The sequence below is a fragment of the Oryctolagus cuniculus genome, chromosome 1 (genome assembly GCF_964237555.1).
Source record: "Oryctolagus cuniculus chromosome 1, mOryCun1.1, whole genome shotgun sequence".
NCBI lineage: Eukaryota > Metazoa > Chordata > Mammalia > Lagomorpha > Leporidae > Oryctolagus > Oryctolagus cuniculus.
This window is the reverse complement of record NC_091432.1, coordinates 227,244,121-227,270,509: the sequence shown is the minus strand read 5'-3', so window position 1 is coordinate 227,270,509 and position 26,389 is coordinate 227,244,121. Positions and strand designations below refer to the sequence as shown.

The 26,389-nt window shown below is 46.6% G+C and overlaps 1 protein-coding gene across 8 annotated transcripts in view; it reads left to right on the top strand.

Annotated features, from left to right (window-relative positions):
- Window positions 1-248: 248 nt before the first annotated feature.
- The window catches only part of STRBP (spermatid perinuclear RNA binding protein), a 151,127-nt gene continuing 124,986 nt past the window's right edge, over window positions 249-26,389 (top strand). For 4 of the 8 annotated variants that reach the window (XR_007923223.2, XM_051855438.2, XM_051855425.2 and 1 more), the window contains exon 1: window positions 1,246-1,384. The gene's annotated coding sequence lies outside the window, so the exon portion shown is untranslated. Of the gene's footprint in view, window positions 448-1,245; window positions 1,385-26,389 lie in introns of those variants that run through there. The other 4 variants (XM_070056617.1, XM_070056629.1, XM_051855432.2 and 1 more) reach the window with 2 other exon arrangements.

Sequence of the window (26,389 nt, the reverse complement as noted above, 5' to 3'; positions counted from 1 at the left end):
TGTGGCTTGGAGGGTCAAGGCCTCATCACCAAGGCTTTTGTAGTTGCAATGTTTACGCTTTATTCTGTGAGTGAAGCTGAGCCGCATATTATCAGAAAGATGAGAAGCAGCCCCGGGGATCTTTTATGGGCGATCCCTCTCGCGGCGGAGCCCCTCAGCCCTGACACCCGGATGGTCACCTCGGTTTTCAGCCCCAGGGTGATAGCTGCTCCGTGCATCCCAGCACGCAGCACGGTGCCTGGCAGGCTATTTAGTAACGACTTGACTGCCAGGCAAGTCGGGCACCACGGTGGCGGTCGGGAGCTGGAGAATGGAAAGTAAACCTGAGCGTCTTTCCTAGCGCCGCCCCCCCGGGGCACAGGGCAGGGTCGGTGTTCTGCCAAAGCCGGACCCGATCCTGCGCAAACTCAGTCCCAGGGAGGTTACTGAGGGCTGAAGAAAGGACAGGTAGGTGATGGCGGCAATTTCTGCTCAGTGCCAGGAGCATTCACGTCTATTGTCTTAGGCCACCTCCCCCACAGAATCCTAATCAGAACCAGACCCGGCATCAGAATTCCTGCCCCAGTTTTCCCCGACGCGGAAACTGAGGCTCAGCGTGGTTCCGTCACTTGGCCAAGGTCACCCGGCCGGCTGCGGGGTGGGGGCGGGGGAACCTTCTAACAAGTCAAAGCCCAACGGCCCGCCCCTCCTCCACCCGGGGAGACACTGCGGCGCCTACTCCGTTTGCGTAGCCGCCGGCGTTCGGGGAATCCCGCCAGGGGCCGCGGAGCCAGCCGAGGGCGGCTGGCTACGGCCGCCCAGAGGGATCTCAGGTTCGGAAGTTACGAAGTTTCCGTGCCTTTCGCGCGACTCCCAGTGTAGCTCGTTTCCGCGCCCCGGCGCGTTACGCCGCTAGCGCAGCGGGGCTCAGGTGCTGCAGCAGGGGGGAGCGGCCCGGCGCCGGGAGGAAGGCGGGGACGCAGTTTACGTAAGCGTCCGCTCGCAGGTGCATGCGGCCGCCGCCGGCGTGTGCTCCCTGCGCGCTCCCAGGTGCGCAGTTGGCGCAGGCGCCGGCGCGGCGCGGCGGCGGGCGGGCGCTGGCTGGCGCTCTCAGGTGCGGCAGTGCGCGCGTGGAGGGGGCGCGCGGAGAGCGAGGGGGGCGGGCTTTCCGTTCCCCAGCAGCCGCGGGGCCCGCCCCCCAGCTCGGCCAATGGGCACTCTCGGCGGCGTCACGTGCTCGCCACCGCCGCCGCCGAAGCGAAGACCGGAGCCGCGAGCGCCACCAGGGCAGCAGCCGCCGCAGCCGCCGCCGCTGGACTGAGGAGCCGGAGACGCGGGCGGACGAGGTGGCGGCGGCGGCGGAGCAGGAGCGGGCATCGGGCGCGGGCAGAGCGTGTTGGCGCGGGTAGGCTGCGGCGACGGGGCAGGCGCCTGCGCGGCGGGCCGTCCCGGGCGGGCGGTGGTTGAGGCGGCGGTTGAGGCGGTTGGCGGAGCCGGCCCGGGCCCCGCATTGTTTGTTGTGCGTCCTTAGCAGCGGTGGCGGCGGCGGCCGGGCGGGGAGCGGGGAGCAATCCCGGCCCGGTGCTCCGGCATTGTGACCGTCGCCGCCGCTGCGGTGTCCCGGCCGCTCCGGGCGAGGGCAGCTGGCAGCCTTCCTCACCTTCGGGGGACGGGGTCCCGGCCCAGACCAAGGGGAGGGCGTGGGCAGTGTGGGGACCGGGCGCCGGGAGGTCTGGGTAGGATGGAGGGCGAGGGGCTTGGAGCAGGTGTTGGAGGACATAGGGGGCAGGAGCTAGGGTAGAGGCGTGGGGGGGGCAGGTAGGGGGTGCGGGCAGGTTTGGGGTGAAATGGAGGGTGGAGGTATCCGGGTCGCCGGAGGATGAGGGCCTTCGGGCAGGTTTTTTTTTTTTTTTTTGGGGGGGGGAGCTGGGGGTTAGGGCGAGCGGCGAGAGGGATGTAGGACATTCCTGTGGGTGGGGGAGCCCGTATGGGGTGGGCTGGAGGGCGCTTTGGGGAGAGCAGAGGGGAGTGGGATGGGACCGGGGAGTCGGAGGCAGGAATGGAAGGAGCGGATGTCCCGGCCGGTGCTGCGTGCGAGGGGCAGGGAGCGGGGCAGATACTGAAAAGGCCACCGGACGCGTGTGGAGGAGAATGGCGGAGGAGGGGTCCCGGTAGGGGGAAGGGTGGCCGGCAGGGTAGGTGGGCATCGGGGGGGTCTCTCGAGTGACGGTGAGGGAAATGTAGGGTGTCCCGGCTGAAGGTGTTGTCGGAGGGTAGGCCCGAGGCTCCCGGAGACCGCGAGGGGCGTCTGGCCAGGAGGCAGGGATGGGGAGTGTGGGGTGCAAGGAGACTGGGGGAGACGTGGGGACAATGGGTTAGGGCGATGAGGATGAACAGGAGGAGGAGGTGCGCGGGGCATTGGTGGGCGTCCGAGGGAGGGAGGGAGAAGGTGTTGGCCCGGGCAGGGAGCCGCAGCCCAGGAAACTTGGGTTGGGGGCGCTTTGGACATGTGTGGGCCACAAGGGAGTGGAGGGGAGAGGGAAGGATGGCAGGGGAGGTGTGGGGACTCATGGATGGACATGCTTATGGGTAAGGAAGTGTGGAGAGAAGTTGGGGAGAAGGAAGGAGATGGGGGTGTGGGTGAAGGGGAATGAGAAGAGCAGGCAGAGGGGCTTCCGAGGGAATGTGTCCAGGTCTGGGATACCACGCATGGAGAGAGGGAAACACAGGTGTGGGGCCATGGACTTTGTGCTTAGGGAGAGGGAAAGAGGGAGTGGAGACGCAAGAGGGGAAGACGGGATATTTTGGAGTAGAGAATGTAGAAGAATGTGTAGTACCTAAACTGGGGTAGGGAGGGGAAGGTAGGTGTGTGTGAGTAGGAAGGGCTGTTGGTGTATTATATTGGAGGGGTGCAGGTTTAGGGCAAGAAACCACTGTTTAGGTTGGAGAGAGTTAGGAAAGCAGGTTGCTTATGGAAAGTCCAAAGTGTGGGACTATGGGGAGGGATTGGAATATTTTGAGTCTTGAGAGATTAAAGGGGCCAGAATTTTTAGGTTACTGAAAGTATAAAGGAGGGTAGAGTGTAGAAGTTGGGGGGAAAAGGCAACCTAAAAGGAGAGGATTAAAATCCAGATTTAGAGGAACTGGAGATGGAGAGAGGTCGGGGGCAGGGGATGTGGATCCTGGACTGATGTTCATGGAAAAGGGGAAACATTAAATCCTGTACCATATATGAAAGTTCAGGCTTCTAGGATCGAAGCCTGATTTTAATCCCAGAACCCATTGAATAGGGGAGGGATAAGGGAGAGCTGAGTACATATTCCCAAGTCTGGAGGAGGTGTGTGGTGGGCATTGTCCTAGCGTATTGGTTTGACAACTGGACAGATAGAGGAGCTTTACAGTGTCATGAGGAGTGCACCAAGAATGAATGGAAGTGGGCTGCAGCAGGTGTAGGGCAGATGAGATGTCTTTGTGAAACTGCAGGAGAGGGCCCAGCTGCCAGCAGCATTCAAGTAGCTGTGTGAGCCGGAGGAAGGGATACCTTGGTGTACCTCAGATACCTTGGTGCTTTCTGGGTAATGGGGCAGTATCAGGCATCGGGTGATATAGTATCTGACTCCCTTGTTATAGGCAGACTGAAGTGATGTACACACAGCTTTCAAAACTGGCAGAAATGGAGCCTTTTCATTCTTCAGCTCTCTTTGATAGGGTGAATAACTGAGACTGCATCAGCTTTTGTCCCACCTAGTTCAAGTAAAATTTAGTTGGAGGCTTTTTGGATTCCGTGGTATTTTGGTTTGAGTTGGGGAGTGTAATATTAAAATTATGGAGGAAAGACCTTTCTGGGGTTGGGTGGACATATGGCCATCAGCTTGTAACCACATGGGAAATAACCTTTAGGGGTCTGAGCACAGGCGTTAGCTGGGCAGGTGTCATTCAGCATTGTGTGGCTTGTGTTAGATTCTTTGGGATTTGGAAGGATTAAGCAAACTGCTTTGAGACTGCTTCAATAAGCAGAGTTTCCTAGAATCCTGAAAAATGAGTTCTTTGACGCTGAAAACTCAGTCTTGTCAAATTTTGGTAAAAGAAAAAAATAAATTTCATCATTTTGCAGGAATAACTTGTCACTCTCTGAGCTTTGTGTAGTGTGTAGTATGTACCTAGTATGATTTCAAATAAAAGGCCTGCTTGGAGAGTTGGGAGCTTTCTGGGTTGTTTAGTTTTTGTCTCGTTAATTTAGGAAGCATCTTAATGCAGCCATTGTATGCTCAAATAATAAAGTTTGAGTGGAAGTGGGAATCTTGCCTAAACTTAATGAGGGCTGAACAGAACGTCAAATTTAAAGCAATCTGAATCTGTGAATATAAATATTTTAAACATAGCCTGGAAGCTAATGATTTTTGAAATCTAAATTTCAGGTGTGTCATGCAGGCTGCAAAATAATGCTTTGAAGGCATTGCTTTAAGATTTTTTTTTTTGGAGGGAAAGGTTTTTAAGTATAGTAGGCTTTTGACTGAAACTCTTGGGGAGTATTTTGGGATTTGATGTATGTATGGATTATAATTAGTGGGAGCATATCTAACCCCCTTTGCTCCTTGGCAGAGAATTTGAGCAATAAGGTGTTTGCTGAAAAGAATGACCTTTGAAAATTCTCAAAAATATGGCCATTGTTTCCCCTTTGTATTTTTAAAGTCCATTGTGCTAGTTCATTTTATTGATTTGAGGTGAGCAGTACTTTCTTGCTCAGAATACTCAATTCTGCCATAGTGTTCTGATGTGACGGGGTCATTTGTAGGCACTTAAAACTATTATCCCTAAGTTTATGAACCAAGGAAAGCAGGTTATTTAGGCTTTGTAGGCTAAATAATTGGGATGTGGTTTTTATTTTCGTTGGTGACTTGCTGGACAAGACACTTAATCCCTTTGTGCTTGTTTCCTTCCAGAAACCTGACTCTCTCCCTCCCCCTGAGAATTGAGATGGTTTATATAAACCAAATTTAAGTCTTTTGGGAAAACTAGAACTGTGTAAATATGCCGATAGATTTTACTTGTTTAATTCCTTTTTCCTACCCCCCCAGTTTTTAGACTGGTCAGACGCTAATTGTACTTCAGAATCTGCCATTAAGTGGACTAGTTGGTCATGAGAAGCTTGGATAGAGATGAAACTTCTGTGACTATCGGAGATAGTTGCAACTTTAGGTTGTTTATTCTTTGTCATCTGTCTATTTACCTTTCCTGGCTTATTTCTGCAGCTGAGTATTGGTGTTGATTTGAATTCTTCAGCCTGAGCAAAAGCTTATGGTTTCTAGCTATAGGCCAAATTGTTTCCAAGTGTGATTTCCAGAGGTGGAGTATTCCTCTAACTCAGTGAACTGAATTCTTAAATCAGGAATGATAAATACAATGCATTGTTTCAAAATTGATTGATTCTCAGTGACGTGAACAAAATAAGTACTCTCTCCTTTTTGCTAGTGGCATTAAACTTCCTTGTTAGTTATTGAATACTTTTTTCCTTTTTAAAGTTTTGGTTATTAGTTGATTACTGATTACTTGGTATTTCAAAGTCCATTGACAGGTTTTGCTCCATTTGAGGGGGAGTGATTTTTTTATTTTTTTTATTTTTATTTTTATTTTTTTTTACAGGCAGAGTGGACAGTGAGAGAGAGAGACAGAGAGAAAGGTTCACCCTCCAATGGCCGCCGCGGCCGGTGCACCGCACTGATCCGATGGCAGGAGCCAGGAGCCAGGTGCTTTTCCTGGTCTCCCCTGGGGTGCAGGGCCCAAGCACCTGGGCCATCCTCCACTGCACTCCCTGGCCACAGCAGAGAGCTGGCCTGGAAGAGGGGCAACCGGGACAGAATCCGGCGCCCCAACCGGGACTAGAACCCGGTGTGCGGGCGCCGCTAGGCGGAGGATTAGCCTAGTGAACCACGGCGCTGGCCCTGAGGGGGAGTGATTTTTAAATCACTAAAACTGAAATGTATTTTATTTTACTTTATTTTTTAAAGATTTATTTATATGAAAGGTAGAGAGAGAAAGAAGTCTTCCATCTGCTGGTTCACTCCCCAGATGGCTGCAGTGGCTGGAGCTGGGCTGATCTGAAGCCAGGAGCTTCTTCTGGGTCTCCCACGTGGGTGCAGGAGCCCAAGGACTCCAGGAACCAGGAGCTTCTTCCTGGTCTCACAGACGGGTGCAGGGGCCCAAGGACTTAGGCCATCTTCTGCTTTCCCAGGCCATAGCAGAGAGCTGTATTAGAAGTGGAGCAGCTGGGACTTAAACAAGTGCCCATATGGGATGCCAGCACTGCAGGTGGAGGCTTTACTCGCTACGCCACAGCTCTGGCCTCACTTAAATATATTTTAATGTTGTTTTTGGTTTACTAGTTGTAAAGAGTCTCCGGATGCTGGTTATGATTGACATTTTAGAAATGTAATTAGTAAGTTGCTTTATTAGAAAATAATTTGTCTTGAGTTTTGTAATACCCAGCTCTGATAGTGGTCTTTCTGTGCTAGCTCCTCTACTGTCAGTTTGCTGTCTTACGTAACGTGTGTGGACGTCATTACCTATCTTACTTCACTTATGTTTTCATTTGTTTTGCACACATCCTTTTATTGGAAGATTTGTTTTTCAAAATTTGTTTAGCTGTAGAAAACTGTTTCTGACAGGTAATTATGAGAGGATTCATAATCCAGTCTAATTTTAGAAAACGGTTGAGAGATGCAAGTTAAATTTATGCATCAATTAAAACAAATAAATTAATAAGACCAGATTAATGATGATACAGATAGATAATGGAATGATTTGAGCCTGAAAAATGTATTAATCTTGATCTAGTTTTTAGGTTTTCTGTTGAATGTTAAGGTGATCAGCTAGATAGATAATGCAATGATTTGAGCCTGGCTCAAATGAGTGAGCCGTGGCTCACTTGGTTAATCCTCTACCTGCGGCGCCGACATCCCATATGGGTGCCGGGTTCTAGTCCCGGTTGCTCCTCTTCCAGTCCAGCTCTCTGCTGTGGCCCGGGAGGGCAGTGGAGGATGGCATGAGTGCTTGGGTCCCTGCACCTGCATGGAAAATTAGGAGGGAGCACCTGGCTCCTGGCTTCAGATTGGAGCAGCGCTGGCCATGGCGGCCATTTGTGGAGTGGACCAGCAGAGGGAGAACCTTTCTCTCTCTCTCTCTCACTGTCTATAACTCTACCTGTCAAATAAAAAAAAAAAGATATATTAATCTTTAACCTAAGTTTTTAGGTTTTTTATTGAATAGTGAGGTGATCAGATGACCTGATTTGTCACTCTTTGCCTAATTTGAGTTATTTCTTGCCCTTATGGTCCTTTATTTATTTAATTAATTTTATTTGTAGAGATTGATTTTATTTATTGGAAAGAGTTACAGAGAATTATATATAGAAAGAGAGAAAGAGAGAGAGGGAGAGAGAGAAAAGAGAGAAGAGCGGTCTTCCATCTTCTGATTGACTCTGTAAATGGCCACAATGGCCAGGGCTGGGCTAGGCAGAAGCCAGGAACCTGGAGCTCTGTCTAGACCTCCCGCATGGGTGGTGGGGACCCAACTACTTGGGCCATCTTCTACTTTTCCACGTGCATTAGCAGAGAGTTGAATTGGAAGCCGAGCAGCTGGGACTTGAACTTGCGCTCCAATATGGAATGTCAATATTGCAAGCAGCAGCTTAACCCACTGTGCCACAATCCTGGCCCTACTAACAGTTGCTTCAATGCACTGTATTTGAGAAGTATTATGCCTGCCTCACTGAAGAATTTCCAAGTATATGGGTAGCTGACCGAATGGAGCAGTCCTAAATTTTAGTTACTTGATAGTCAAATTGTCTTAACTGCTGATGTAACTAGCATTGTGTGAGACATCTGCTTTCTTCAGTTAACTTTAGCACATCTCAGAAGGGTACAGTTGATTATATTAATAATAAAACCACAGCTTTGCATTGTGTGGCTTCATGGTTCATTTCCATTTGAAAAGTGAGAATTCTGCAGCAGGTTGTATAATAAATTCTGAGGCATTTCTGGGTCATGGATAAGATGTAGTTTGTTACTGCACCTGCAGAATTTCCTGTTCTTTGCAGTTTTCCAAGTGCCAGGACTTTTCAAAGTGTTCTGTTGGGCAGAACAGCATTTTGTTTATGAATTTAATTTAACCAATTTAATCCTGATGACATTAGCAAATAGTAATTGTCCCGAATGATAATATCTAGATTTTCTTTCTCTCTCTCTCTCTTTTTTTGTGATGCTTATTTTAGTGTTGCATTACTAAGCCTGTTTTACTAGTTAAATTCAGCAAGCATGCATTGACATTTAGGCTCAAAGGCACTTTAAAATTTTATTTATTTATTTATTTATTTATTTGACAGGCAGAGTTAGAGTGAGAGACAGAGAGAAAGGTCTTCCTTCCTGCGCTGATCTGAAGCCAGGAGCCAGATGCTCCCTCCTGGTCTCCTACGCAGGTGCAGGGGCCCAAGTATTTGGGCCGTCATCCTCCACTTCCTTCCCGTGCCACAGCAGAGAGCTGGACTGGAAGAGGAGCAACCAGGACTAGAACCTGGCACCCATATGGGATGCCGGTGCTGCAGGTGGAGAATTAACCAAGTGAGCCACGGCGCTGGCCCAAAGGCATTTTTTTAAAAAAGAGATCTATTTATTTATTTGAAAGGCAGTTAGAGGAGAAACAGTGAACTTCCATCCACTGATTTATTCCTCACATGACCTCAAGTATGGGTTCTGGGCCAGGCCAAAGCAAGAAGCCAGGAGCTTCTTCTGGGTCTCTGAGGAGGATGGGGGTTGTAGTGGCAGGGGCCTAAACAGTTGGGCCATCCTGTGCTGCTTTCCCAGGCGCATTAGCAGGGAGCTGGATCAGAAGCAGAGCAGTGGAACTCAAACCACTCTCGAACAGATTCCCATATGAGATGCTGATGCCACTTAACCTGGTGTGCCACAGGGCAGTTCCATCAGTCTTTTTTTTTTTTTTTTAACATTTATTTATTTGAAAGAGTTTACAGAGAGATTGGGGAGGGAGAGAGAGAATATGAAAGCTTCCATTTGCTGGTTCACTCTCCAAATGGCTGCAACGGCTGGAGCTGGGCCTTTCTCTAGTCGGAAGCCAGGAGCTTTCTTTCTTTTTTTTTTTTTGACAGGCAGAGTGGACAGTGAGAGAGAGAGAGACAGAGAGAGAAAGGTCTTCCTTTGCCGTTGGATCACCCTCCAATGGCCGCCGCTGCAGCCGGCGCACCGCGCTGATCCGATGGCAGGAGCCAGGATCCAGGTGCTTTTCCTGGTCTCCCATGGGGTGCAGGGCCCAAGCACCTGGGCCATCCTCCACTGCACTCCCTGGCCATAGCAGAGAGCTGGCCTGGAAGAGGGGCAACCGGGACAGAATCCGGCGCCCCGACCGGGACTAGAACCCGGTGTGCCGGCGCCGCATGGTGGAGGATTAGCCTATTGAGCCACGGTGCCGGCACCAGGAGCTTTCTATGGGTCGCCCACGTGGGTGTAGGACCCCAAAGACTTGGGCCATCTTCCCTTGCTTTCTAGGCACATTAGTAAGGAGCTGGATCGGGAGTGGAGCAGCTGGGACTCTTAGGTGGCAGCTTTGTCCGCCACGCCATAGTGCTGGCCCTAGGGCCCGTCATTCTTAAGATGTTTATAATTCAAGTAAATCTGAAACTCATCAAGCATTGTATGTGATCATGGGCTTTTGTACAGCTTACCTTCCTATGTTTTAACCTAATGAAGCTTGGGTAACTCTTGAATTAAATAACTGGATAACTAAGTTACCAAAGCTAATGTACTAGAGGGAAAAGGTATAGCAGTTTTGATGATGTATGATAGCAGCTGGAGAGGATAAACATCCTAAGCCCTTGGTGTGAATATTTTCAATTGTTTCGGAAGTTGTGAATAAGCTTAGAATGTTAAGGTTAGCATGGAAAAACCAGATCTCAAACATGCTGTGATGGGGCTTTTAAAAAGAAATTATTGTAAAAAGTGGGTACTAACTGATTTTTCTGATCTGCTGGCTCTGTGGTAAATGTTGTGGAATTATGCAGAATTGGTTTTTGAAATTGATCAGTATTATTGTTTAATACTGTCTTTTATTTCTAGAACTCACAGTTCATGTACCTGGACTTTGGTCCCTGTGATAGCTGTGTAATACGGTGAACAGCAGAATATTACGTTAGGAGAAGTGGAGGCACAAGGGGTTGACTGGTAGAGTGGAAGTTGGCAGACTTTCAGCTCACTCTTTCAGAAACTGTGTATCAAATTCTTGTTAGTCCCTGAATTTGGCAAGGAAAGTTGGATGGCTGGGCAAATTTGAAACCTGCCTTTTTCAGTCAGCCCATTGAATACATACAAGTCTGTTCAAGGACTGCATGGGATAATGCTTAGCCCTCCTAGGAAACTCAGGGTCCCAGGATTATGAGATAGTAATGAATCCTGAGAAAAAGGGCTGGCACGTGGACTCTTCTGTGGACATGCTCTAAGTGCCCTGTGTGCAAACTAGAAGAAATTAAAAAAAAAAAATCAGTGTATCTTTTTAAGTTGTATTTATTTATTTGAAAGGCATGCTGAAAAAGAGGGAGGAGGGGAGAGAGGTATCTATCTCCATCTTCCATCTACTTCCAACATGTCTGTAACAGCTGGACCTGGGCCATGTTGAACTCAGCAGCCAGAACTCCATCTGGTTCTCCCACGTGGGTGGCAGGGATGCAAGTACTTGGGCCATCATCTGCTGCTCCTGGTTGCATTAGTAAGAAACTGAATCAGAAGTGGAGGGAAGACTGGATCCCAGGCACTCCCATAAGGGATGCAGGTATCCCCCGCAGTGGCTTAATCTGTGCACCACAAAACCAGTGCCCAGAAGAATGTCTTTGACCCTAGAAGACTTGGCTTTGAGAATCTGGTCCTGCCACTTACTATATAACATTTAACATTATATAACATATAACATTATATATATATTATATATATAATTATATAACATAATATAGCATATAACATTTTCTTCTGTAGAGAGAAATGAACAAAATTTAAGGCCAGGCTTTGAAGTGATGAGAACATTTGACTCAGAAGGTAGATTTTTATTTTTTGTCATAGATCTCTCTCCTCATGTCTAAAATTGGAATAAAACCTTTAATTTGAAGCTACAGTGAGGATTAAAGAAGACAAAAAAATTTTTTTAAGATTTTTAATTTACTTATTTGAGAGTAGAGTTACAGACAGTGAGAGGAAGAAACAGAGAAACATCTTCTGTCCATTTGTTCACTCCCCAAATGGCTGTTAACGGCCGGAGCTGCACCAATCCGAAGCCAGGGGCCAGGTGCTTCTTCCTGGTCTCCCAAGCCTTGGGCCATTTTCTGCTGCTTTCCCAGGCCACAGCAGAGAGCTGGATTGGAAGAGGATAAACTGGGACTAGAACCAGCACCCATATGGGATGCCGGCACCTCAGATGGAAGATTAACCTACTGTACCACGGTGCTGGCCCCTAGAACACTTTTTTTTTTAAAGATTTATTTTTATTTATTTGAAAGAGCTACAGAGAGAGGTAGAGAGAGAGAGAGGTGTGGGGGGGTCTTCAATCAGCTGGTTCACTCCCCAAATATTGCAATGGCCAGAACTGTGCCGATCTGAAGCCAGGAGCCAGGAGCTGCTTCTGGGTCTCCCATGTGGGTGCAGGGCCATGACTTGGGCCATCTTCCACTGCTTTCCCAGGCCATAGCAGAGCTAGGTGGAAAGTGGAGCAGCCGGGACTTGAACTGGTGCCCATATGAGATGCCAGCACTGCAGGCTGTGGCTTTAACCCGCTGCGCCACAGCACTGGCCCCAAGAACACTTTTTCGTTCTTTCTTGACAGGCAGAGTGGACAGTGAGAGAGACAGAGAGAAAGGTCTTCCTTTTGCCGTTGGTTCACCCTCCAATGGCCGCCGTGGCCGGTGCGCTGCAGCCGGCACGTCGTGCTGATCCGAAGGCAGGAGCCAGGTGCAACCAGGACAGAATCTAGCGCCCCGACCAGGACTAGAACCCGGTGTGCCTGCGCTGCAAGGCCGAGGATTAGCCTATTGAGCCACGGCGCTGGCCTCCAAGAACACTTTTTAAAGATGTAAATGAGAACATTTGACTCAGAAGGTAGTAGATTTTTATTTTTTGTCATGGAATTTTTAAACATATAGGGGCTGGCGCTGTGGGTTAAAGCTCTGGCCTGAAGCTCCAGCATCCCATAAACATATGTAAAAGATAACAGAAAAGTGAACTTCCACCACCCAACAATTATCAGTATTTTATGGTTCTTACTTCATTATTCCTCATTTGCAATTACATTTTATTGTTTTTGCTGGAATATTCATAGCAGTTCTTAGACATCTTATATTTTTATCCATAAATAGTATGTATTTCTAATTGATAAGAGCCTGACACCCTCCCCTACCCCAACAAAACTAATGTACCACGCTAATAAATTCTTTGCCTTATACTCAGAAGGATCTGAATTTGAAAGATAGCCTACCAGTTGCCAGTTTTGTGCACTAAGCATATCATTTACTCTGAGCTTCTGCTTCCTTATCTGTCACATAAAGATAATACCTTATGAAGTTATGAGCTTAAATGAAATAACATAAAACGCCTCACACAAAGGTTCTCAGTAACTTGTGTCACTTGTCTCTTGAGCCTCCTATGGCCGAGGCTCACTAGGCTAATCCTTTGCCTGTGGCGCCAGCACCCCAGGTTCTTGTCCCGGCTGATCCGAAGCCAGGAGCCAGGAGCTTCTTCCTTCTCCCACGTGGGCACAGGGACCCAAGGACTTGGGCCATCTTCTGCTTTCCCAGGCCATAGCAGAGAGCTGGATTGGAAGTGGAACAGCTGGGACTCGAACTGGTGCCCGTATGGGATGCCGGCACTGCAGGCGGCGGCTTTACCTGCTACGCCACAGCGCCATCCCCAATCTTTTAATTGTTTTAATAACTCTTTTTGGGCTACACAGTTTCTTCCAGCTACTAACCAATTTATATGCTTCCCTTTATAGGATAACTTTTGAAAACATTGTTTTTCCCATCAGTTCTCAGTTCTCCTGTTCTCTCTCTCTTTTTTTTTTTTTGACAGGCAGAGTGGACAATGAGAGAGAGACAGAGAGAAAGGTCTTCCTTTGCTGTTGGTTCACCCTCCAATGGCCGCCGCAGCCGGTGTGCTGCGGCCGGCGCACCGCGCTGATCCGATGGCAGGAGCCAGGTACTTATCCTGGTCTCCCATGGGGTGCAGGGTCCAAGCACTTGGGCCAGCCTCCACTGCACTCCCTGGCCACAGCAGAGAGCTGGCCTGGAAGAGGGGCAACCGGGACAGAATCCGGTGCCCCGACCGGGACTAGAACCCAGTGTGCCGGCGCCACAAGGCGGGGGATTAGCCTAGTGTGCCGCGGCGCCGGCCTCTCCTGTTCTCTTGTGAACCCTCTAGTGAGATTTTCAGCCCTGTCACTTTGATGACACTGCTGCTGTCAAAATCACCACATTTCTTCCCTGATCTAGTATCAGCATTTGTTGTGTGGATTCTTTTGTTTGGAAACATTTTATAGTTTGGTTTCTAGGATTCCACACTCTGCTGCTGCTTCTCCATCGTCTTTTCTGGTTCTCCCTCATTACTCTCATCTCTTAATAGTGGACAGTGACATGGGATCTCTGCTCTTTTTCTCATTTCCTTGGCCTTGTCTCATGGTCTTAAATATTGTACATGTGCTGATGACTCTTAGATTTTTGTCTCTAATTTGGAACGCTGGGCTTACGTATCCTGCTGCCTACCTTTTATCTTCACTTACACAAGGGGCTTCAACAAGTTCCTGGGAAGTGTGCTGTATTTTTTTACTTTTAAACTTTTTTAGAGACAGAGTTCCCATCTGCTGACTGATTTCCCAGGTATTCCAATGTGGAATGCTGTATTCTTAATATTAACCACTAGGCCAAATGCCTGTCCCTACATTATAAATAAATATAAATAAATGAACTATTTTATATATAATTTTTATATATTTATATGTATTTATAAATAAATATATATATTTATTTGACAAGTAGAGTTATAGACCATGAGAGAGAGAGACAGAAAGGTCTTCCCTGTGTTGGTTTCTCCAAATGGCCACTATGGCTGGAGCTGCACCAGTCCGAAGCCAGGAGCCAGGGGCCTTCTCCCGGTCTCCCATGTGGGTGCAGGGGCCCAAGTGTTTGGACCATCCTCCACTGTCCTCCCGGGCCACAACAGAGAGCTGGATTGGAAGAGGAGCAGCCGGGACTAGAACCGGTGCTCAAATGGGATGCTGGTGCTGCAGGTGGAGGATTAACCAAGTGAGCCATGGTGCCAGCCCCCCTACATTATCTTTTAAAAAATTGTTTGGAAGGCAGAGAGAAGGAGAGATCTTCATCTAGTGGTTAACTTCCCAAATGCTTGTACCAGCTTGGGTGTGGGCTAGGCAAAGCCAGGAACCTGGAACTCAATCTTGGTCTCCCACATTGGGCAACAGAAATCCAACTTAAGCCATCACCTGGTACCTGGTGATAGGAAGCTGGATCCAAAGCCTAGCAGGGACTGTAGCCCAGGTACTGGGATATGGAATGTGGGCATCTCAAATGGCAATTTAATGGCTTTGCCAAATGTCTACTGTCCTACATTATCTTTTTTTCTTAAATTTATTTATTTGAGAGGCAGAGTTACAGACACAGAGAGACAGATCTACCATCCACTGCAATAGCTGGGGTTGGGCCAGGCCGAAGCCAGGAGCCTACGTGGGTGTCAGGGTCCCAAGTATTTGGGCTGTCTTCTGCTTTCCCAGGCATATTAGATGGGAGCTGGATCAGAAGTGGAGCAATTGGGACTGGATCCCGGTGGAGGCTTAAGCTGCTGCCCCACAATGTGGGCCCCTTGATTAGCATCTTAAACTGTGTTCCAAATCTAATTCCTGATGTTTACCTTGTTGCCTCTTTTCCCTGCCTCTCTTGTAGTCTTCCACATCTTAGTTAATAGCAGCTACATCTTTCTAGTTACTCAGGCCAAAAAGTGAGAGTCACCTTTGACTTTCACACCCCACATCTGATCCGTCAAGAAATCTTGTCAGCTTTTATTCAGGTGCTGTCCACCTCTGGTCTGAGCCTGATTCAGCTTAGCTGAGCTATGGCTGTAGCCCTCTTTCTCTCTTGTCCCTTTATAATCTATTCTCAATACAGTAGTAAGAGTGACTTTTTAAAAAAATATTTATTTACTTATTTGAGAGGCAGAGTTATAGAGAGGGAGACACAGAGAGAGGTCTTCCAGCTGGTTCGCTCTGAAAATGGTCCCAACGGCCAGAGCTGGGCTGATTGGAAATCAGGAGCTTCTTCTGGGTCTTCCACATGGGTGCAGGGGCCCAACCACTTGGGCCATCTTCTGCTTTCCCAGGTCGTAAGCAGAGAGCTAGACCTGAAGAGGAGCAGCCAGGACTTGAATCAGTGCCCATATGGGTTGCAGAGGCTTAGCCTCCCATGCCACAGTGCCAGCCCCAGTAAGAGTAATCTTTTAATAAAGGTATAGGTCTGGTGTTGTGGCATTGTGGGTTAGGCTGCTGCCTGTGAGGCTAGCATCTCATATGGGTGCTGGTTCGCTTCCTGGCTTCTTTACTTCTGATTCAGCTCTTCACTAGCATTCCTGGGAAAGCAGTGGAAGATGGCTCAAGAACTTGGGTCCCTGCCACCCTATATGGGAGACGCAGATGAAGCTCTTGGCTCCTGCTTTGGCCTGGCTCAGCTCTGGCTGTTGCGGCCATTTGAAGAATGAGCCATTGGATGGAAAATCTCTGTCTCTCCCTCTCTGTGAATTTGACTTCCAAATAGATAAATAAATGTTTAAAAGAAGATAAAGGTGAGTCAGATTTTGTCTTCTCTGATCAAAACTATCTGATTCCCTATCTTGCTCAAAGTAAAAGACCACGTCCTATCAGATCCTTATGTGATGTGATCCCCTTTGCCCTTTAACCTTCCTCTTGGTGCTTACTGTGTTCTGGCCACTGCAGCCCTCTTGCTGTTCCTTTAACATGCCAGACTATTCCTGTCTTGGTTCCTTTGCATTTGCTGCTGTTCACCCTGCCTTTTTCTGCCTTATCTCTGTAGTCACTGATGCCTTCTCTCTCTCTCTTTTTTTTTGGACAAGCAGAGTAGACAGAGAGACAGTGAGAAAGGTCTTCCTTTTCCATTGGTTCACCCCACAAATGGCTGCTACGGCCGGCGTGCTGCGCTGATCCGAAGCCAGGAGCCAGGTGCTTCCTCCTGGTCTCCCATGCGGGTGCAAGGCCCAAGCACTTGGGCCATCCTCCACTGCCCTCCCGGGCCACAGCAGAGAGCTGGACTTGAAGAGGGGCAACCGGGACAGAATCCGGCGCCCTGACCGTGACTAGAACCTGGTGTGCCGGTGCCGCAGGCAGAGGATTAGCCAAGTGATCCGCGGTGCCGGCCAATGCCTTCTCTTACCACCCTTTAAAATGGCAGCCTCCTCTCTTGGCTCTCCTGGCCCCTCCTTCCCACTCTGCTTTTTTCTTTCACCTTTTTTTCACTTTTTAAATTTTGAAAGTTTTAGATTTACAGAAAAATTGTAAAAATAATATAAAGGGTTCCCAAATACTTGACCAAAATTACCTTCTTACCATCCTACATTCACAACTAATGAACTGATACTGATACTTTATTATTAATTCAAGTGCATAACTTATTCCAGCTATCTTATATTTTACCTAGTGCCACTGTTCCAGGATTACGTCCAGGAGACTGTATTACATTTAGTTGGCATGTCTCCTTAGTCTCTTTTTCTGTGACTGTTTCCTAAACTTGTTTTTCATGGCCTCCACAGTTTTGAGGAGTGCTGTCAGTCATTCTGCAGAACGTCGCTCATTTAGGATGTGGATGATGTGTTTTTTTCTTGAATAGATGAGGTTATGGGTGGGGGAGGAAGCTCTCAGAGGTGGTGTCTTTCTCAGCTAGCAGCGTGATTTATCACTACTGATGTTAACCTTGATCACCTGGTTTAAGAAGTGTTTGCCAGGTGTCTACAATTTAAAATTACTCTTTTTCCGTATTGGGCCTTTTTTTTTTTTAATGTTTATGTATTTGAAAGGCAAAGTTATAGAGAAAGAAGGAGAGAGAGAGAGTGATCTTACATCCTCTAGTCCACTCTCCAAATTGCTGCAACAATTAGGGCCAGGCTGAAGCCAGGAACCTGAAACTGTACAGGTCTCTCATTTGGGTGCAGGGGCCCAAAGAGTTGGGCCATCTTCTGCTACTTTAGCAGGAAGCTGGATTGGAAGTGGAGCAGCTGAGACTTGAACCAGCACCCATTTGGGATGCTGGCATTGAGGACTGCAACACCGACCCTCTTTATGGACTTTTTGGGAAGGAAGTCACTGTGTGCAGCCCACACATAAGGTTGCTCAGATTGTTTCAGTTTTTGCCATTGGAAGCTCTTTCAGTTGGTTCTTATGTCCATTTCTTTCTTCTTTTATTTTTTTAAAGATTTACTTTTTGGGGGTAAAGATATATATTTGTTTGAAGGGAAGAGTTAGAGGTAGAGAGAGAGAGGGAGAGAGACAGACAGAGAGAAAGTTCTTCCTTTTTCTGTTGGTTCACCCCCCAAGTGGCTGCTACGGCCAGCGCATTGTGGCTGGTGTGCTGCGCCGATCTGAAGCCAGGAGCCAGGTGCTTCCTCTTGGTCTCCCATGCTGGTGCAAGGCCCAAGCACTTGGGCCATCCTCCACTGCACTCCTGGGCCGCAGCAGAGAGTTGGACAGGAAGAGGAGCGACCAGGACAGCATCCGGCGCCTCGACCAGGACTAGAACCTGGTGTGCCAGCGCCGCAGGTGGAGAATTAGCATAGTGAGCTGAGCGCCCACCTTTTATTTTTTTGATATATTTGTTTTTCTTATTCATGACTATCCTTGCTATGTTATTTCTCTTAATTTTGAGTCTTTACTAAGCACTGTGCTAGTTGCATCATGGTATACAAAGTATATGCAAAACCATGACCTTTTAGAGCTTGCAGTCCACTCATATTAAGTTTTTTGTTGGGGACCGGTGCTGTGGTGTAGTGGGTAAAAGCCGCAGTCTGCAGTGCCAGCATCCCATATAGGTGTCGGTTCGAGTCCTGGCTACTCCACTTCCAATCCAGCTCTCTGCTACGGCCTGGGAAAGCAGTAGAAGATGGCCCAAGGCCACAAGGACTTGAGCCCCTGCACCCTTGTGGAAGACCCAGAAGAAGCTCCTGGTTCCTGGCTTCGGATTGGCACAGCTCCGGCTGTTGCAGCCATTTAGGGAATGAACCAACGGATGGAAGACCTCCCTTTCTCCCTCTCTGCCTCTCCTCTCTTTCTGTAATTCTGACTTTCAAATAAATAAATATTTTTTTAAAAAAAGGTTTTGGTGGTATGATATGTATTTCTTTTTTAAAGATTTAAGTACCTAAGATGTAAAGTGGTCTGGGAATGCAGAGTAAGGAATTATTTCTAGTTGAAGGGAGTAGGGGAGACTAAAGAAAGGATGTGGTATGTGATATTTGTGCTGAGCCATGGAAAACAATAGGATTTGATTATGAGAAAATGGAGTAGAGAATTCTGCATGGAGGGAATAGCATTAGCAAAATAATGAGTGCTCAAGAGTTGTAGGGAGAATAGCAAGTGATTTATTTAAACATAAGAGAATATTCAAGAAACTGATAGAGTATAAATTTGGAGAAAATGTTGGAGTCACTGATAGTGGGCCTTGAATGCAAGAATAAGGAATTCAGATTGTATTTGTCGACTGTGAGGCTCCCTGAATGACTTCAGGACTGTCTTTATGAACTTGACAACTGGTTTTAAAATTCTTTTTTTTTAGATTTTGTTTGTTTATTTATTTGAAAAGCAGAGTTAGAGAGCAGGAAAGAGAGATATCTTCCATTTGCTGGTTTTACTCAAATGGCCACAATGGCTGGAGCTGGGCCAGGGTGAAGCCAGGAGCTTCTTCCAGGTCTCCCACGTGGGTGCAGAGACATGAGTACTTGGTTGGGCCATCCTCTTCTTTCCCAGAAGGGAAAGGAGGGAGCTGGATCAGAAGCGGAGCAGCCAGGACTCAAACTGTCACCCATATGTGATGCTGGTGCTACAGGAGGCGGCAAACTTAGTAGAAAGAAATGCAGGGCCGGCGCCGCGGCTCACTAGGCTAATCCTCCGCCTTGCGGCGCCCGCACACCGGGTTCTAGTCCTGGTCGGGGCGCCGGATTCTGTCCTGGTTGCCCCTCTTCCAGGCCAGCTCTCTGCTGTGGCCAGGAAGTGCAGTGGAGGATGGCCCAAGTGCTTGGGCCCTGCACCCGCATGGGAGACCAGGAGAAGCACCTGGCTCCTGGCTTCGCAGGGGCCGTCGTTTGTGTCATTAGGCTGCCTGGAACTCCAGCATCCCAGTAGGAGTCCTGGAAGAAGTTCCTGGTCCCCGGCCAGGGCCCAACCTTGGCTATTGTGGCCATTTGGGGAGTGAACCAGCAGATGGAAGATCTGTCTTACCCTCTCTGTATCTCTCTTTCAAATAAATAAGTAATCTTTTTAAATGACTGTAATAATTTAGAGGAAAAATGATAAAGGTAGTGAACGTGGGCATAAAAAGGATGTCTTAGAAGTTATGAAACTTGGTGACTGGATGTGAGGGCTGCTCAGTAAGTTTGAAGCCTGCTTGGTTGGGAAGGCTGGAATGCCCTGTATAGAAGTAGGAAACCCAAGAGAAGTGAAATCCAGAGGCAAGTTCATTTTTGATTTGGTGACGTTGTGACATGCAGGTAATGATTGTTCTGATAAAAAGAAAGTCATCATTTTAGAAAGGATGTACATCTGGCTTTGGTGCCTTCATTTTGATAGAGTAGACTGCCAGAAAGGGAAGACTCAATTTCTGAGTTTATTGATGAGATCAGAATCTAAGATAATTGATTTGAAAAGCTGATAAAGCCTCTGAATTTTTCTTTTGTCTCTGAGTAGCTTAACATGTTTCACTGTTAGGTAATTTTCTCTAGATTGTAAAAGCACATGTGTGTTTTCAGTAATTTGAGTGCTCCTTTCCTGCTGTTTCATTGGCTGTGGATATCAAAGCAGTGTCTGTCATACTCATTTGAAGACAATAGAGGAGTCAGTGCCTATCCTTCCTGTTTGAAGACAACAGATTAGCTTTTTCAGTAGTAATCTTGATCACCTTGTTGAGATGAAGGTTGAGTTAAATCATGACATACTCTCCTTTTTCCCCCCTAGGACACAGAGCCACAATGGAAAAGGATAAACCTTCTAACCTAATTAATGGTAGTTAAGGTGTTAGTTGCCAAAACATTTCTGTGACAACCTGTGCTTAACAAAATAACAGAAGATATCAGAGGATTGAGCTTCTATTCTGGGTAACTTCAAGAACAGAATAAGGTTTTTGTTTATTTCTTTATTTTTTGATTTATATCCTTTTCAGAGCCTTATAGTAGGAAGTGTTTTACCCAAAGGTTATTTATAGAAAAAGCAAATTATTTGTAAAATAATGTTTAATGTATACAGTTGTTATTTAAAGGCTACGTGGTAATGTCCCATAGTTTTATTTGTATATTTAATGCAGTTTAACAATGATTTTTAGAAAAAAGCCATGATTGAGTTCTTAGTTAAAAGGCTGCATGCAGTTCACGGGCCTGGCTTAGAAAGGCTGACCTTGAGCTTACCACATTAGTCATCTTTGTTTTAAGTCTTTCCTTTACAGTCAGGTAATAACATCAATAAATACCATTCTGACACTGTCATTCTAGAGTCTTGTTTTCTGGTAACTTGTAGTCAGTAGGACCCAGTTATCCTGAAATGAGAAAACTTACCCATTTAGGATAATTTATATTTTTTAGCCCACTGGAGCATATGGTGGCTTTTAATTTCAGATTTAGCATATATTATATTAAATTTTTTTTGAAATTTAGGCAATTTAATTTCACATGATTGATTTAGCAAGAATATAGCATAAAGTCTTGTGGGAAAACTGTGAGATCCTTTTAGCCCTCCTTTGTTCCAGAGAGGTTAAGGCAGAAATCCAAAACCACACACCCAACCAGTGGCAGAGTTGGGACAAGAGGTGTATTTCTTGACCATTAGTCTTGGGCACCTTCTGTCATGTCAGGCTGCTGCTTTAGAAATTGGGACATGCTCAGGCTGACTTGCCCCAAGTGGTGGAGTTGGAAGCATACCAGGGGATTCCAATTCAATCCCATCGAGGTGGCATGTACCAATGCCATCTCACTGTTCCAGGTGATCAATTTCAGTTCACAGTTGGTCATGGTGGAGGGACTGGGAGTCAAAGGGAGCACATAGACAAGTCTAGTACCTGCTAACGCTAACTGATGGAGTAAATAAAGGGGAGAGTGATCCAACATGGGAAGTGAGATACTCAGCAGACTCATAGAATGGCAGATGTCCTAAATAGCACTCTGGCCTCAGAATCAGCCCTAAAGGCATTCGGATCTGGCTGAAAAGCCCATGAGAGTATTTCAGTCATGGAAAGCCAAGACACTCTGGCAAAAGATCTCTGTGAGTGAGATCCCAGTGGAAAGAACAGGTCATCAAAGAAGGAGGTACCTTTCTCTGAAGGGAGGAGAGAACCTCCACTTTGACTATGACCTTGTCTAAACAAGATAAGAGTCGGAGAACTCAGAGGGCTTCCATAGCCTTGGAAACTCATGACTGGAGCATAGGGAGACTACTGATGCCATAGACAGGAGTGTCAATTGGTAAAGTCAACAACAGGAGTCACTGTGCACTTACTCCTCATGTAGGATCTCTATCCTTAATGTGCTGTACATTGAGATTTAATGCTATAACGAGTACTCAAACAATATATTTCACTTTGTGTTTCTATGGGGGTGCAAACTGTTGAAATCCTTACTTAATGCATACTAAACTGATCCTCTGTAAAAAAAAAAAAAAAAAAAAGAAATTATCAATTCCCAACTTGACTCTCACTGGGATTAAACATGACAATAGGTCTGCTCTGATTTCATCATCATTTAAAAAAAATCATCTATTATTTTTCACTTTATGTTTCTGTGTGGGAGCAAACTGTTGAAATCCATACTTAATGTATACTAAGCTGATCTTCTGTATATTAAGATAATCGAAAATGAATCTTGATGTGAATGGAAGGGGAGAGGGAGTGGGAAAGGGGAGGGTTGTGGGTGGGAGGGACGGTATGGGGGGGAAGCCATTGTAATCCATAAGTCGTACTTTGGAAATTTATATTCATTAAATAAAAGTTTAAAAAAAAAAAAAAGAAATATGGATCAGAGGCATAGTGGGTAAAGCCGCCACCTGCAGTGCTGGCATCCCATATGGGTGCCGCTTTGAGTCCCAGCTGTTCTACTTCTGATCCAGTTCTCTGCTATGGCCTGGGAAAGCAGAAGATGGTCCAAGTCCTTGGGCCCCTGTACCCCTGTGGGAGAGCAGGAAGAAGCTCCTGGCTCCTAGCTTCAGATTGGCTCAGCTCCACCAGTTGCAGCCATTTAGGAAGTGAACCAGTGAATGGAAGACCTTTCTCTATATCTCTTTCAAATAAATAAATAAATAATTTTTTTAAAGATTTATTTATTTATTTGAAAGGCGGAGTTACAGAGAGCCTGAGGCAGAGAGAGAGAGAGAGAGAGAGAGAGAGCAAGCTTCCATCGCTGGTTCATTCCCCAAATGGCTGCAGTGGCCGGAGCTGGGCCAGTCTGAAGCCAGGAGCTTGTTCCAGGTCTCCTACACTTGTGCAGGGGCCCAAGGACTTGGACCATCTTCTAATGCTTCAAGCGGCGGCTTTAGCTGCTAAGCCACAGCACCAGCTCCTTGTGTACTTTTACTTATTTATTTATTTAAAGAGTTACACGGAGAGAGAGGTCTTCCATCTGCTGGTTCACTCCTCAAGTGGCTGCAATGGCTGGAGCTGTGCCGATCCGAAGCCAGGAGCCAGGAGCTTTCTTGTCTCCCATGCGGGTGCAGGGGCCCAATGACTTGGGCCATCTTATACTGCTTTCCCGGGTTGGAAGTGGAGCAGGCGGGACTCTAACTCAGCGCCCATGTGAAATGCCTGAGCTTTAGGCCAGGGCGTTAACCCACTGCGCCACAGCTCCCTGTTAACTTATGTTGGCTTTTTCAAAATTTGAGAGAGCTTTTGGTAGGCCAGTTGTTAGTCATTCCTTTAAAGTCACCTTGTGTAAAATTTGTCTCTTTTCTCCTTTGTTTTGGCTTGAGTGACCTGACTTTTCAGTAGTAAGCACTGAGGTAATATGTGTCTGTTACATAGTGTTTTGGGTGAAACAGGCTAATATCATGTAAGAGATAGCTTTTTGGCCAGTGCCATGGCTCACTAGGCTAATCTTCCGCCTGTAGTGCTGGCACCCCGGGTTCTAGTCCCTGTTGGGGTGCCGAATTCTGTACCGGTTGCTCCTCTTCCAGTCCAGCTCTCTGCTGTGGCCCAGGAGGGCAGTGGAGGATGGCCCAAGTGCTTGGGCCCTGTACCCGCATGGGAGACCAGGAAGAAGCACCGGGCTCCTGGCTTTGGATCGGTGCAACGCGCCGGCCGTAGCAGCCGTTTGGAAGTTGAACCAATGGAAAAGGAAGACCTTTCTCTATGTCTTTCTCTCTCTCACTGTCTAACTCTACCTGCACAAAAAAAAAAAAAAAAAAAAAAAAGACAGCTTCTTGCCTCATTTGGACAAGAGATTTCTTCTGGTTCTATGAGAATAACAAGAATACATGTTACAGCAATAGCAACCATCTACAAATTAGAAATGTCCTGAGTTTAAGTGTATTGTTATCCAAAAAAGTATAGATTTTTGACAGTGACCCTGTGACTTTTGCTAATATCTAAACAGTAAGTACTTCCATAAATTGATTTTTAATTTGAAAACCTTAAAATGCCATTGTTAACTTGATTCAGATATTAGGTAGTGCTTTTCTTTTCTGACCTGGGATGAATTTCATTGTTTCTGGACAAATAAAAATATGTTGTAAAGAGTGCAGGCTTTGGGGGCCGGTGCTGTGGCTTAGTGGGTAAAACCGGCGCCTGCAGTGCTGGCATTCCATATGGGCGCCGGTTCCAGTCTTGGCTGCTCCACCTCTGATCCAGCTCTCTGCTATGGTCTGGGAAAGCAATAGATGGCCCAAGTCATTGGGCCCTTGCACCCATGTAGGAGAAACGGAAGAAGCTCCTGGCTCCTGGCTTGAGATCAGCACAGCTCTGACTGTTGTGGCCAACTGAGGAGTGAGCACATGGAAGACCTCTTTCTCTCTCTCTCTGCCTCTCCTTCTCTCTGTGTGTAACTCTGAATTTCAAGAAAAATAAAAAAATAAATGTTAAAAAAAGTGTGCAGGCTTTGGAATTGGTCAGATTTTTTTTTTTTTTAAATTTTTTGACAGAGTGGACAGTGAGAGAGAGAGACAGAGAGAAAGGTCTTCCTTTGCCGTTGGTTCACCCTCCAATGGCCACCGCGGCCGGCGCGCTGCGGCCGGTGCACTGCGCTGATCCGAAGCCAGGAGTCAGGTGCTTCTCCTGGTCTTCCATGGGGTGCAGGGCCCAAGCACTTGGGCCATCCTCCACTGCACTCCCTGGCCACAGCAGGGACACTCTTTGCTGAAGCTTGCCTCTGACCGCCCCCCCCCCCCTTCTCAGATAGGATTGACAACAAATATCTCCATTGGGTATTGTATACTTTACCTCAAAGAATTAATGGTACTATACAAATTAACGGTCAGCCGTGTGCTGTGTACAGCAGTCCTTCAGTTGGTGCTCCTGTATAGCGTGCTAACAGGTGCTTACTACCCTTAGAGTCGTCAGCTGGCCAAATGCCCATGTTTGTGTCAAAGAAGGGAGCCTCAGTTGTCTGAAATGAAAGAACAACACAGTTCTTACCCAGTGCTTATAGAATATCTTATAATTGTAAATAGTAAAGCATGAAACATTATAGCCTGTTAATTTTACTTGTTACTCTCCTGTGGTTTGTATCATTTCTCTTGCTCAGTTTAGAAAGCATACAAAAGGCCTTTTGCTCTGTAACCGTAGGATTGAGGTTGTGATGAATCATAATCTAAGAATATTAGCTATGGAGAGGACTGGAGATCAGCTAGACTAACCCTCTTATCTTGTAGATGGGAAAGCTGGTTGAGACAAACTGACTGGCTCAAGGACACAGAGAGTAGTAAGTGACAGGTCTGATTTCCAGTCAAGTGTTAGGAAGTAATCTGATAGAGTGGAGAGAGAATTGGACTTTGGAGTCACACAGGCCTGATTTTGAGCACTGATTCCACCATTTATTAACTGTGTGACCTTTGACAAGTAAATCTGAGTCAGTTTGCCTGTACTGTTACTTTGTGGGGTCATGAAGATTGTGAGATGATGTAAGTACAGCACAGTGCCTGGCATTTGCTATGGACTCAGTAGTGCTGTCTGTTCTGTGTACTGCTTTTCTTGATTACTTAAAACAGGTATATGGCTAAGTGATTATTTTTTATGAGATTGAAATCAATGAGAATGGTTGATGATTTTGCCAGCCTTTCTCTGAAAATTTAAGTTGATTCATTGGAGGAGAAGACTGCTCACTGCAAAATGAATGTATAACATTTGTCAAAAGCTTAATGACTACTGCTCCAAGTTGTATAGTGTTGGCATGTTTCATTCCTGGAAACTATCTGCTTCCTCAGTCTACATTTGGTTAGGCCAGCAGTTCTCAAACCTTTTTTTTTTTTTTTTTGACTCAGGACCCTTTTACATTCTTTGGGGGACCCTGTGGTCTCTTTTTTATATGAGTTACATCAATTGGTATTTATCTGATAAATATTAATTCATTTTAAAATGCCCATATTCCATTGTATATTAACACAAATGATATATTTTAATGAAAAATAATTATTTTCCAAGCAACAAAATAGTGAGTAGAATAGTATTGCTTTATATTTTTGCAGATTAATATCCAAAATTGATGTCATACTTAATAGAAGGCACTTGGTTTTGATAGCTGTGTCTGCAGTGTATTAAGTATGTTGTTTTAGTTGAAGTACATGAAGGGAGGCCAGTGCTGTGGTGTAGTGGTAAACCCGCCGCCTGCAGTGCCAGCATTCCATGTGGGTGTCAGTTCAAGTCCCAGCTGCTCCACTTCCGATCCAGCTCTCTGCTATGGCCTGGGAAAGCAGTAGAAGATGGCCCAAATCCTTGGGTACCTGCACCCACACGGGAGACCTGGAAGAAGCTCCTGGCTCCTGGCTTTGGATTGGTGCAGTTCCTGCCATAGTGGCCAACTTGGGAGTGAACCAGCGGATGGAAGACATCTCTCTGTCTCTCTGTCTCTCTCTCTCTCTCTGCAACTCAGACTTTCAAATAAATAAATAAATCTTT